This window comes from Elephantulus edwardii, unplaced genomic scaffold (assembly GCF_000299155.1).
Source record: "Elephantulus edwardii isolate Elephantulus edwardi_28Jun2011 unplaced genomic scaffold, EleEdw1.0 scaffold00471, whole genome shotgun sequence".
Classification (NCBI taxonomy): Eukaryota; Metazoa; Chordata; class Mammalia; order Macroscelidea; family Macroscelididae; genus Elephantulus; species Elephantulus edwardii.
In genome coordinates, this window is record NW_006400221.1 from 667384 (window position 1) to 682526 (window position 15143).

General features: G+C 37.8%; 1 pseudogene; it reads left to right on the forward strand.

Moving 5' to 3' along the window:
* Positions 1-973: 973 nt before the first annotated feature.
* Positions 974-2040, forward strand: LOC102868932 (annotated as a pseudogene).
* The last annotated feature ends 13103 nt before the right edge of the window (positions 2041-15143 follow it).

Sequence of the window (15143 nt, forward strand, 5' to 3'; positions counted from 1 at the left end):
CTCTGGAAATTCTATGAACTTTGATAAATGACAATGGTTATAGAAAGTCTTCAGGCCTTTTGTTCTAGGGTTGCTATGAGTTGTGCTCGACTAGATAGCAATCAACAACAACAAGAAGATCTATATTTTAAAAAAATAAGATCTATATTTATTATGGTTCCTGAGTTTTGTAACTTACATAAGGAAGGCTTTGTTTATATTATCATAAAGATATTATACATATTTTCTTGGTGTAATATTTTTTTAGAGCATAAGCAGGGCATTTTTAGTGATTTCCAAAACAATTACTTATCTGATATTTAAATGCCTGCTGCATAAAAGGAGTCTTAGTGGCACAATCATTACACATTCAACTGCTAACCGAAAAGTCAACAGTTTAAGCCCATGAGCTCATGGGATTAAAGAGTTAGCAATATATTTTTGCAAGTATTAAAGTCTAGGAAGTCCTACAAGACAGTTCCGCTCTGTCATGCCGGTTCACTAAGTCAGAGTCAACAACACACACCAGCACCTGTCAGAAACCATATTCTCGTGACTCATGGGATTCAGTGGCTAATAGAAAAGGCCTCTGCCTTTAGGAAGCTCCTATTCTGAAGGGAAGATGAATAGCAAACAAATAATTACAAATTGTGCTAAGTTCCATAAAATACATACATGGACCAATTTAGTTAGGAACCTGGGAGAACTTATTCTCCATTGGATTGTCTGGAAATTCCGCTGTAAGAAGGAGGCATACAAGCCAAAAACTGAATGAAGGAAAAGAATCAGCCAATCAAAGTGTGTTCTAGCAGAACTAACAGTTGTGCAAAGGTCTTGATATGAAAATTACATTTTATGTCTTTGCCAGTGTTTGTCAAGGATAGGGGGGAAAGAGGGAGTGGAATAAAAGGGAGCCAACTCATCTACAGCTTTGTAAGCCTCGGCCAAAATTTTAGTTTTTAGGTCAGAGGGATATATGAGATGATATATAAGAATGACTTTTGCAGAGTAAGGGTACGGAATTTTAAAATGTTATGTGGAAAATTAATGTATTAGGGGATCAAGAGTAAAATCATGAAGACAAAAAAAATCAGTTAAGAAGTTACATCAACAGTGCAGTTTGTTCGTGAGCCAAAATTCCTTTTGAATAGAATATGACACCTTTGGAGAACTAAAGGTCCCAAATGTTAAATATTATAGTGCCCAGACAGTGAAATCTACCAAGAATTCAAGATTAAAGATGCGAAGATGCCAATTCCAGTTTTAAAGCTTTAGGCATCCTAAAGCAAGCAGCTGCTGAAGTAAACCAAGATTATGGGCTGGATCCAAAGCTTGCTAATGCAATAATGAAAGCAGCAGATGAGGTTGCTGTTGTTGTTGTTGTTTTTAGGTGCCATCGAGTCGTTTACAACTGAAGGTAAATTACATGATCATTTTCCTCTGGTGGTACCCAGATGAACATTAATATGAATGAAGTCATTAGCAATAGAGCAATTGAAATGTGAGGAGGTGAACTTGACAGCAAGAAACCTGTGCATCCTAATGATCATTTAACTAAAGCCAGAGCTCAAATAATGTTTTCTCCACTGTGATGCACATTGCCCCTGCAACAGAGGTTTTTGAAGTCCTGTTATCAGGACTGCAGAAGCTCCATGATGCTCTTAATGCAAAATCCAAGGAGTTTGTCCAGGTCATCAAAATTAGGCAAACTCACATGAAGGCTACTGTTTCACATACTCTTGGACTTAGGAATTTAGTGGTCATGTTCAACAAGGGAAACATGCAATAACGAGAATCAAAGCTGCCAAACTGAGGGTCTACGAACTCCCAGTTAGAAGCACTGTTGGTAATGGGCTAAATATGAGAAATGGCTTTGCAGAAAAGGTTGCAGTCAAAGTGGCCACCATCACAGGCTTGCCTTTTGTCACAGTGCCAAATAAATTTGAAACTCTGGCTGCAAGACACGTTGGTTGAACTCAGTGGAGCTATGAACACTGCTACCTGCAGTCTGATGAAGAGACAAACGACATCCGTTTTCTGGGTCCTGGAGAAGAGTGTTGAACATACCACGGGCTGCCAAGAGAACAAACAGGCCTGTCCTGAAGAGGGTGAAACTATGATGTTGCCTGGAGGCAAGGGATTTTATAGTTCTGTCTCACATATTTTGGGCACACTGCCAGGAGGGACCAGTCCTTGGAGAAGGACATCATGCTTGGAACGGTGGAGGAACAGTGCAGGACAGGAAGACCCAGGATGAGATGGATTGACTCAGCGACTGGAGAAATGGGATGAAGTCTGTCAGAGAGGATGAGATTGGCTCAGGATAGGGTATAGTTCAGAGCTAATGTGCATAGGGTAACGTTGAGTCGCAGGTGACTTACTGGCACATAGCAACAACAACAGCTTGGTGTTAGGACGTCAGAAAATGGCTTTTCTAGCCATTCCCTTGGTCCTTCTGTAAGCATAGTCTCCAGCTGCCTCAATTACAGACACATGGTGAGTATCTTATACTCTGTAGCTATCATCAACAGCTGGGGGGCCAACATAAGAGAGATAGCTAAGCAATCTGTGGAGAGACTGCATAGGAATGTAGCCTAATGGAGCACTGGAGAAAGATCCAGAGTTAAAGGTTCTGCTTGTTGGATGATTGAAAGAAGAGCTGACTTGTGACTGGTATAAGTCAAAGCTTCCTGGGGGATTGAGGAAACCACAGGCTTCTTGTATTTGTGTTGCTGGACCAAACCTGGAGTTTCACTTGTTGACTGAGAAGCTGTCTGACCTATCCTTTGCCTTCTCTACAGATACTATTTCCCCAATTATTCCCTTAATAACCCCACAATTTTGATTAAAATAAAATCTGTGAGTCAATTTGCAATAAATATTGGACCCAAAAATTAATAGAAGTTGGTGCAAGAATATGAGGGACCGTGTCAGACCAAGGGATCAGTTTTAATTATTGGACATTATTTATGTGAACACTTCTCCTTTGTGAAGTCAGTGAAGTTGGACTTGGCCTTCCTCACATTGCCCTTGCTCCCCTTGTCTCTGTTCCTTTTACATCCTACTATATGTCAAAGATTATCATGCTTGGAAGCCTAAAGGCTCAGCAAAAGAGGGGAAGACCCTCGACTAGATGGATTAACTCAGTGACTACAGCAATGAACTCAAGAGTAGCAGAGATGATGAGGATGGCACAGGATAACAGAGTTCAGTCCTGTTCATAGGGTCACTATGAGTTGTACTCAACAAACAACAACATTGAAGGACATTAAGGTCCAATGAGTTGAGTATGTAGTTGAGTTCATAGCGACCCTATGAAAAACAGATCTGAAATCTATCTTATTCTGTGTCATCCTCACACTTCCTCACACATTAAAGCCCATTGTGTCAGTTCATCGTCAATCCACCTGGTCAAGAATCATCCTCTTCTTCGCTGACCCTCTACCTCTCAGAGAATCATGTCCTTCTCTAAGGAATAACACTTCCAAGCAACATGCCCAAAGTATGTAAAGCAAACCATCGTCATCTTTGTCTCCAAAGAGCAGTCTGATTGCACTCTCTTCAAGACATATTTGGGAAGGCTACGCTTTCTCCAAGACAATAGCAATATATGTCATGAATAGAATTCCAAGCATAATTAAATTCTACCACCAGGAGAGGATAAAATAAATAAATGGAACATTCTAAGAAGTAAATCCTTACGTGCATAAAAGAACTTCTCTAATAGAGTAAAAAGGAAACCCATAGACTGGGGGAAAGTATTTGGCAGTGACAACTCTGATAAGGGACCCATAACTAAAATTTTTGAATACGTAAGCACATCAGCAAGAAAAAGACAAACCAATCACAAAATGGGCAAAAGAAATTAGTAGAAGCTTCAACAAAGAAGTTGGCCAGTGAGCACATAATAAAATACTCAAAACCATTAGTTATTATTGGTGTTGTTAGTTGCCATCAAGCTGAGTACAACTCACAGGGACCCTGTGAACAGCCAGCCTGAACCTTGCCCTAGCCTGTGTGCCATCTTCATCATCACCAACACACTTGAGCCCATTGATGAAGTTACCGTGCCAATTCCTCTCATTGGGAGTCTTCCTCTCCTTCACTGAATCTCCATATTTTCAAGCTTGATACCCTTTTCCGAGGAATAGTCTCACCTAGCATAATGTCTAAAGTATGAGACATGAAGCTTTGCCGTGCTTGTGTCAAAGGAACACTCTGGCTGCACCTTCTCAAAGACATATCTATTTGTTCTTTTGGCAGTCAATGGAATATTCAGTACTCTTCTCCAGCACCACAACTCAAAGGCATCAATTCTTCTTTTGTCGTCCTTATTCATTGTCCAGCTCTCTACTGTATAACAGGTTATTGATAATACCTGACCTGAATCAAGTGAACCTTAGTCTTCAAACAAACATTCTTTCTCTTTAGCATTTTTGAGAGGTCTTTAACAGAAGATCTGCCTAATGCAACACATCTCCTGATTTCTTGACTGCTAGTACCAAGAGTATTGATTGTTGCTGCAAGCAGAATGAAATCATTAACAATTTCAGTCCTTTCTTCATCTGTCATAATGTTGACTGTTGGTTCTGTGGTGAGGGCTTCTGTTTTCTTGATGTTGAGATGTATGTAAACCATACCAAAGGCTGTAGTCCTTGATCTTCTGCAACAAGCCTTTCCTATCCTCCTCACTTTCAGCAAACAAAGTTGTATTATCAGCACAATGAAGGTTGTTGATGAGTCATCCTTCAATCCTAATGCCACATTCTTATTCATAGTCTGGCTTTGCTCATCTTACAGATTGAATAGGTATGGAGAAAGGATATAACCCTAATTCAGACCCTTCCTGATTTTAAGCCATGAAGAGTTCTCTTGCTCAGTTCAGACAACAGCTTTTTGATCTAGGTATAGATTTCTAATTGGCACAATTAGGTGTTCTGGGATTCTCATTTGCCTCAATGTTAGCTATAATTTGTTATGATCCACACAGTCAAAATTCTTTGCATAGTCAACAAAACTCAGACATTATTCTGGTATTCTTTGCCAGGATCCATCTGACATGAGCAATAATATCCCTGGTACTATGGCCTCTTCTAAAGCCAGCTTGAATTTCTTGTACTTCCCAGTCAATGTTCTGTTCTAGTCATTTTTTAATGACCTTCAACAATATTTTGCTTGTATGAGATATTAATTATACTGTTTGATAAATTCCCCATTGTGTTGGATCACCTTTCCTGGGAATAGGGACAAATATGGACCTCTTCCAATCAGTTGGCCAGGTAGCTACCCTTCAAATTTCGTAGCATAAACTGGTGAGCACATCCAGAGCTGCATCTGTTGGTTGATGTCAATTGGTATCACATCAATTCCTGGTGACTTATTTTTTTACTGATGGCTTTACTGAAGCTTGAACTTCATCTTTCATTGGCTCTTATTCATATAGTACTTCATGAAATTTTTCAGTGTCACCAAATTATTTTTTGGTACAGTGATTCTACATGTTCCCTCTATCTTCTTTTGATGCTTCTTGGACCATTTAAGATTTTTCGCATAGTATCTCTCAGTATTGCAACTCAGGGCTTGAATTTGTTCTTAAATTCTTTCAGCTTGAGAAATTCTGAGCTAGTTCTTCTCTTTTTATTCTCTCTGACTCCCAAGATCTAGCTGTGCCACTGTCTGTGCCAGTAACTCTACTCAGAACCTCATCCTGCCACACCACCATGGGCCTCAGCTGTGGTCTGAATGAGATGTCTTGTGCCATGTTATTTGTACAATTGGTTGTCTTTATAATTTGCTTTTAGAGGTACAACGTCTATCAGCCAGTTTTACTATTGGAGAATTATTTGCATGTTGCCAGTTAGCTTATATCTTAGATGTGTATAAGCTCAGAAATTGTTATTTGTTTGTATTAGTACAGCACTTGTCTGTCCATATGCTGTACTGTAGGTTATGGGGAGCTCTGATGCTGTAATCTGTGCCACCAGTGTATCAGGCACCAGTAGGGTCATATGTTATAGAAGTTGCAACAGAGCTCGTAGATTAAGAAAGAGTAGGAAGAAGGTTTGGCCGTCCACAAAAACCCCATGAACCCTATGAGGAATGTAGATAGTTACAGTATTAGACATAAAGCACAGACAGGAAGTCATTCTAAATGAGTAGACAAAACTGCAAACAACAATTAATAATTGAAACATCAGAGAGATGCAAATTAGAACAGTGAGATTTCAATAACAATAAAAAAGTTCAACAGGACAGCAAACAGAAGATGTTGGCGAAGATATGGAAAGATCCGAAATCCCACACACTGTTAGTGGGATGTACAATCACTATGGAAGATAGTTTGGTACTTCCTCCAAAAATTGAAAATAGAAATACCATTTGAACCAGCTATCCTACTACTGGGAATATAACCCAAAGAAATCAGAGCTGTGACACAAATAGATACGTGCACACCATGTTTATCACAGCATTATTCATAATTGCAAAGATATGGTTGCAGCCCAAGTGTACAACAACAATTGAATGGTTAAACTATGGTACATTCACATAATAAAATATTACACAATATTAAAAAATAATAAACTCCTAAATTACTACACAACATGGTTAAGTCTGAAAGACATTATGTTAAGTGTAATCTCTCAGTCACAAAGGGACAAATACTGCTTAAGCTCATTGTTACTATTGAGTCTATATGGGAAGAATGAGTGAGAAAAGAATGGTTAGATAACACTACAGTGGAATGGTGAAACGAGGGACAATCTGAAATGAATGGACAATTAGAAACTGTGTGTATGATGATTAATAGCCTAGAAGAGCACAAACATTACAAAAAGGATTGGGGCGAGGGAGAAAATATACATAAATAAATGAAAACCAATCTGTCAACCTTCACGAAACATTTTTTAGAGAATGTATTTAAAAACAAGGCCAAATTAGTTGTTATTATGTACTACAGAGTCAGAACCAATCCATAGCTGACCATCCAGTGGGTTTTCAGAGGTAATATGTTGCTCAGGAGGAGATCCTTCTCCTACAGAGCAGCTGGTGGGTTCGAGCCATGTATCTTTGGGACAGCAGCACAGTTTCTCACAAGTAGGCCACCAGCTTCTTGTTTAATTTGCTCAATACAGATTGAATAGGTATGGAGAGAGAATACAGCCCTGATGCACTACCTTCTCAATTTTAAACCATACAGTGTTTCCCTGCTCTATTCCCACAACAGCCACCTGGTCTAGGTATATATTCTGCATGAACACAATTACGTGCTCTGGGATTCCCATTCTTCTCAATGTCGGCCAAAACCTGCCAAATGCCTCTGCTTGTCTATAAAGCACAAATATACTTTACTCTTTGCTTTAAGTATTGCTTACTTTCAGCCAGGATCCAACTGATATCAGCAATGACATTCTTGGTGCCATGGCTTCTTCTATATTCTGCTTGAACTTCTGGCAGTTCCCTATGTGTGTACTGTTCTACCTATTTTTTAACAATCTCCAGCAGTATTTTCCTTGCACAAGATATTAATGATGTTAGTTTGCACATTTAGTTGGGTCACCTTTCTTGGGAATGGAAACAAATATGGATCTCTTCCAATCAGTTGGCCAAACAGCTGTCCTCCATATTTCCTGGCATAGACTGGTGAGCGTATCTAAGGCTGCATCTGTTAATTGAAACAAGTCAATTGGTATCCCATTGATTCATGATGCCTTATTTTTTGCCAATTCGTTCAAGGCAGCTTCTATTTCCTCCTTTGTTACCACTGGCTCTCGTTCATATAGTACTTCCTGAAATGTATCAGTGTCAATCAATCCTTTCTGGAACAATGATTCTGAGTATTCCTTCCATCTCTTTTGATGCTTTCAATATATTGCCCATAGCCTCTTTCAATAGTGCGACTCAAGATTTAAATTTGCTTTTCAGTTCTCGGAGCTTGAGAAATGCAGAGTGAGTTCTTCCCTTTTTATTCTCCAATTCCAGTTCTCTGCACACATCATTATAATACTTTGCTTTATCCTCCCAAGCTGCTCTTTGAAATCTTCTGTTCAGCTCTTTTACTTTGACTTTTTCCCCCCTTTGTTTTGGCTTCTCAATTCTCCAGCAATCTTTAGAGTCGCTTTTGACATCCATTTCAATTTTTTTCTTTCTATATTGTTTTTGTAATGACCTTTTTGCTTTCCACATAGATGATATCCTTGATATCCCACAACTCATAAGATCTTCTATCTCTGATGTTCAATGCCTCAAACCTATTCTTAAGATGATCTTGAAATTGAGATGGGATTGATTCGAGATCACATCTTGGTTCCTGTGGACTCATTTTTGTTTTCTTCAACCTCAATTTAAACTTGCTCTTTGGAGGCAAGAATGATGAAGCTTCAACTCACATACATTGGGCTTATTGTTTGGAGGGCTCATTCCTTGGAGAAGAGGGACATGATGCTGGGAAGGGTAGAGTCGGGGGAAGGAGAGGAAGATCCTCAGTTAGGTGGATGTACACAGTGACTACTGCAGTGGGTTCTTGTGTGTCAGGAAATGGCACAGGATAGAACGGAGTTCAGATGTTTTGTTCATAGGGCCACTATAAGTCATATTCAACATGATGGCACCTAACAACAACAAGCCAGCAGAGCTCTATATTATTGGTAGGTCACTTAATTAAGCTTTCTTCATTGTGGAAGCCTGAGGCATACCCTTTGGCTTTATTTCAGTATTTCTGGTCTCTGATGTTCTTGAAACCAGAGCCCTCATTGCTGTAACACCTTCTCTGCCTTCTTTTGGATTCAGCTAGAACTTTTCTATCTGCCTGTTCATTACTTTATAATCTTTCCCTTTCTGCCATTCATAAAGATGAGATGGGAGAAAAAGAAATGAAAAAGGTAATAGAAGAAAGCTGCTTTAATATAAGCTTTTTCTTTTCTTCTTTATTTTGCAGATCCCCAAGAGAAAATTACTTTCAAGTTTACAGTTTTTAAATTCTTAGAATAATATGTATTATTATACCTTGTTATTGTGGTTGTTATTATTATGTGCTATTGAGTTACCTGCAACTCATAGCGACACTATGTACATCATTGTGATTATTACACCTAGCATATTATAAGGGAGCCTAGGGGTAAAGAGCTGTTCTGCCTAACCAAAGGTACATAGTTCAAATCCATCAGCTGTTCCACAGGAGAAAGATAAGCAATTTTCTCCCATGTGATTTACTGCCTTTGAAAACCAGCTAGAGAGTCAGCTATGAGTCGTGTCTGACTTGACAGTACATAACAACAGTAGCATTTTTAAAACTTCTTTAGTAGTCCTTCAATTAAAAAAGACAATAATACTGACAAGAGGGTCAATAAAAGAGAAATCTATGCTTCATTTGAAAAGACTTCATATCAGAAGGACACAAATACAAATGGAGAAGGAAATAGAGAGGGTTTCTTGGTGTTTGTTATTGTTGTTGTTGTTATATGTCATTGAGTCAGAACTGACCCATAGGTGACCCTTTTTGATAGGTTTTCAGAGGCTATAAATCTCACAGGAGGAGATTGTCCATTTTGGATTGTCTTTGGATTGGCAGTACAACTCCTTATCCAGTAGGCTCTTAAAGCGTGTTATTTTATGTGTTGTCATTGTCGTATACTGTAGAGTTGGAACTGATGCACAGCTGAACCTGCAGCATATTTTCAGAGGCAGTTGATTTCATGGGATGAGGTTGTCCAGTATTCTCTCACTGAGCGGCTAATGGCCTGGAATCTCATGCCTTCAGGATTGCAGCACAACTTCTTGCCACTAGGCCACCAGAGCATGAAAATATAAAAATATTATTTTTATTTTCTTTATGACACATAAGCTTCATCATCTTTGCCTTTAAGTAGCACATTGGTTGCTCTTCTTCCAAGACAGAGTTTTTTTTGTTCCTTGGACAACCCATGGGTATTCAGTACTCTCTGACAACATCACAATTCAAACGCATCAGTTCTTCGGTCTTCCTTATTCATCATCCAATAACCAGATGCATAAGAAGCAATTGAAAATACCATAGCTTGGATCAGGTACACCTTAGTCTTTAAACTAATGTGGTTTTTTTTCCTCTTTAGCACTTTCAAGAAGTCCTTAACAGAAGATTTTTTCCAATGCAATGTGTATTTTTATTATATTTTGAATTGTTTTAATACACTCGTATACATTTTGCTTTGTTACATCAATTACAATTGTATAATGTCTATTGAAAGTTGACCATACCCCCTTTCCCTTCACCTTATTACCCATCTACTTACTAATCTCTACCCCCTCTACCTCCCCTCATCTCAGTCAATCCTTCATAGTTGTTTCTATCAGTGTGTAAACCTTTTCTTCCTTAGTCTGTCTCTTTCTTTTTCCCTTATCCTCCATTTGATCTATTATGTATGTTCTATGGAAGATTGTTAATTGCAATACACATAATGTCTGATCATCTTCATTTCAAATTTATTTCCCTACACCTATCCCATTAGAACACTGAGAAGACAACACAAAGGGAAGATGTGCCAAAGAAAAGAGGTGAACAGGCATTTCAAAGACCAGCTTGAGAAGATAAAGCAAAGTGTTACAATGAAATGTGTAAAGAGCTGGAACTGGAAAAATAAAGGAAGAACTTACTCAGCATTTTTCAAGCTGAAAGAACTGAAGAACAGATTCAAGCCTCAAGTTGTAGTACTAAAGGAAGTTATGGGTAAAATCTTTAATGATCCAGTATGCATCAAAAGAAAGCTGAATGAACACACAGAGTCACTGTACAAAAAAATTGGTTGACAATGAGTCATTTTAGGAAACAGAGTAAGGTCAAGAGCCAATTTTCATAAAGGAAGATATTCAAGCTACACTGAAGGCATTAGCAAAAAAAATATGGCCCTAGGATTTGATAGAACACCAGTTGGCATGTTTCAGCAAATAGACACAGACTTGAACATGCATACTAGTCTGTGCCAAAAAATTTGGAAGGTAGATAACTGGTCAACTAATGGAGGAAATTCCTATTTGCTCTATTTGCTCCCATTCCCAAAAAAGGTGATCCAACAGAATGTGTATGCTATCAAATAATATCATTAATGCAATATGCCAATAACATCTTGTTGAAGATTATTTTTAAATGGCCAGAACAATACATTGGCAGAGAACTACCAGAAATTGAAGTTGGATTTAGAATAAATATGAGCAATATTATTGTTGGTGTCAGGTAGATCTTGGCTAAATGCAGGGAATACCAAAAAAGATGTTTATTTGTATCTTATTAACTATGCAAAACATTTTACTGTTGATCATAACAAATTATGACTAGCATTGAGAAGAACAAGAATCCCAGAACACTTAATTGTGTTCATGTGAAACTTACATCTAGACCATGAAGCTCTTGTCTGAATAGAACAAGGGAACATCGCATGGTTTAAAATTAAGACAGATCTGTGTCAAGGTTGTATCTTTTTCCCATACCTATATAATCTGCAAGCTGAACAAATCATTAAAGAAGCTCGACTTTATGAAGCATGCCAAATCAAGACTGAGGAAAAAAATAATTAGCAACCTCCATTATGCAGATGATTACAACCTTGCTTGTTGAAAGTGAGGTGGACTTGAAACACTTATTGCAGAAGATCAAAGACTATAGCCTTCAATATGGACTACATCTCAACATCAACAAAGAGAAATTCCTTTCCACTGAGCTGATAAGCAACATCATAATAAGTGAAGAAAACATTGAAGTTGTAAATTATTTCATATTACTTTGATCCAAAATCTACACCCTTGGCACCAGCAGTCAAGAAATCAAAAGACATATTGCACTGGGAAAATCTACTCTCAAAAAGAAAGAAAGAGAAGAAAAACATACTGTCAAAGACCTCTCCAAAATGCTAAAGATTAAAACAACTATAAGATATCATCTTACCCCAGCAATAATATCAAAGTTTAACAGAGCAGCAAACAATAAATGATTGCAAAGTTGTGGAGATTGGAACCTTTATTCTCTGCTAGTAGGAGTGTAGGTTCAACCACTATAGAAGGTGGTTTGGTGCTTTCTCAAAAAGTTGGAAATAGATATACCCTTTCACCCAGCAATTGTATTACTGGGAATATACCCTAAAGAAACCAGAACTACCATCCAAACAGATGTATGTACACTCATGTTAATTGCTGCATTATTCATAGCAGCAAAGGGATGGAAACAACCCAAGTGTCCATCAACAAATGAATGGATAGAAAAACTATGGTATAGCCACACAATGGAATACTACATAGCACTGAAAAATAGTGACCTTGTAAAACACTAAACAACATGGATGATCCTGGAGGACATTATGCTTAGTGAAATATCTCAGTCTTAAAAGGACAAACACTGCATAACACCACTGTTATAAAGCAAGACTGACATAGGGGGTTGGGAGGAAAATAGAAAAAGAGTGGACATATAATGGACACAGTATGGAACAGATGAAGAAATAACTGTTTAAAAGAAATATGTGATTGGGGATTATACGTAAGACAACTGTCCAGAATAAGAGATACATTGTAAAGAAAACTAGGGGAGGGGAAGGGTGGAGAGGAAATCGTACAATTAATGAATATCAAAAAAGAAAATGAACTGGAGAGGTGGAAGGAAGGGGAAGGGAAGAAGATGTGCAAAAATGAATGAATGAAAATCCAACTTTTCTGTAAACTTTAGTTAAAATCACAATTAAAAGGAACAATTATATTATTTAAACAAAATACTGAAGAACAATGATGTCAATTTAAAGGGAAAAGTGTGTCTGATTCAGGCCATGGTCTTTTCAGGAATTTGATACGCGTCTGAAAGTTGGACTACGACTAAGGATGACAGAAAAAGAATCAATGCCTTGAGTAATGTTGGAGAAGAGTACTGAATATCCCATGGACTCCCAAAAGAACAAACAAATCTATCTTGGAGGAAATGCAATCTGAGTATTCCTTAGAGGCAAGGATTGTGACACTTCATCTAGCATACTTGGAGAGCTTGTTAGAAGGGGTCATTCCTTGGAAAAAACCATCATGCTTGGCACAGCGACTATAATAATGGACTAAAGTATATCAGAAAGTATGAGATGGCATAGAATAGGGAAAGGGTCAGATCAATTTTTCATCGGGCTGCTATGAGTCATAGTCAATTTAACAGAACAAAACAATAATAATATGAGTTAAAGTTGACTTAGTGCCATCTAACAAGAATAACAGCAAATTTATATTTCCACTCCTCTCCTCTCCTTTCTCACAAAAGTAAAATCTATCTTCCTTACCTTGATTAATGATTTCAACAGCCACTGGAGTTGAGCCAGAATTTACTTTTCCCCAGCTTCAGTTACCAGACTAATTTACCAAGTCCACTTTTAAAATCCTTCTCAAATTCAGCCTTCCTCTATCTTTAGTGAGTTGCTCTGCAAATCCAAAGGACAGTTTGAATCTACCAATTCATCCACCTGAGAAATATGAACAATCTCCTCTCCTGTGATTTACAGCCTCTGAAAACCCACTGAAGAGTCAACTCTGAGCCGGTTGCAGCTTGATGGCAAGGAGTTTTTTCCATCTGTTCCTTCAACACATTCATTTGCTAGTGTTTATTGTGGCCTAGGAAATTCATAGATAAGAGATAATTAAGTGTTCTTGATTAAGGAGTTTTCATTGTAGTAAGAAGGTAAATGCTATTTCTATAAGATATTGTGAAAATTGCTATGATACAGATTTGTCCAGGTATAATAGGATCTCTTAAATCAGTCATGTGATGATGAGGGGCATAAGTCAGGTAGAAAAATGCTTCCCAGAAGAGATGATATTTATTTTTATATCCCCTTATTACTAAACTTGGATCCTTAATTAATACATCAAATGAAAGCATTATTTAGCCTTAAACAACTTTATGAGGGGCTTCATGTTGTTAAGTAATCATCTCTACTAATTCAATTCCCTTTACTGATAAAAACACATGCAGAAAGAATATAGGAAGGATCATGTTTAACTCCATTACTGACTGATTGCAAGATTGTCAAAAAACAACCACTCACTGACTTGCATTTAAGAAACACCCAAAGTGTGTAAATATTAGTAACATTGTTAATAGCAAGTTTTAAAATCACCATGAAAATTATTTCGCTTTCAGATATTAATGAGATGGTAATAAAGACAGCTGTTGTATAATAAATACAAGTAAAGACAGATGTTGAGTTACCAAAAGTATTATCTGGGAAAAGACCAAAAAATTTTATTATCCGTATAAATCATGAGGTAGAACAGAAAAAGATTCTTAAAATTCTAATGTAAACACTTGGACTTTTAGAACTACTATTCGTTATAGTCAGCCAGCCCTCTGTACAATGAACTAAGTTTTTACTTCCATGTCCCATTTCCAATCTCATACTTCTGATGCTTTTACAGAGCTCAGGAATCTCACAGAATGCCAACCAAGGCTCATCAAAGGACTTAAAAATGGTTTTCTGTCTTCACTTGTAAGAGACTACAGAAAGATAACGTAAATGACTGAAGACTTGTCAAGAGGAAAGAAGACCTAACATTTACAATGACTATTACTATGACAGGTTTGGAAGCAGGAGTGGCATCCACTTCCTAAATACCATGCCTCTGGAAATTCTATGAACTTTGGTAAGTGTCAATAGTTGTAGAAAGGCTTCAGGGCTTTTGTTCATAGGGTCGCTATGAGTCATGCTCGACTCGAACACAATCAACAACAACAACAACAACTGTATAACATATATTCATGGTACTGTATTACTGTAGTAGTGCAATATGAGTATTGTATGGAAATTCTGGTGGCCTAGTGGTAAGAAGTTGCACTGCAATTCCAAAGGCATGTGGCTGGAACCCACCAGCTGCTGAAGAATTTACTGGCTCTGAAAACCTACTAGATGGTCAAGTATGGGTTGGTTCCAACTTGACATCACACAACCACAACAGTATGACATTACAAATCAAAATGTTCACTGAATAAAATCTATGGTTTTCTATTAGCTAGTCTGCTCATCTTCTACAATTTGTCCTAGATTAACCTGATTATCCTTCTGCACTTTCTCCTCAGATTCAATAACCAGAGTAACAGAGGCTACACAAGGGCTGGACTAATGTTGTTGCTAGCATCCAGCATTCCTGGAGAGCCAATTGTTGTTGTTGTTGTT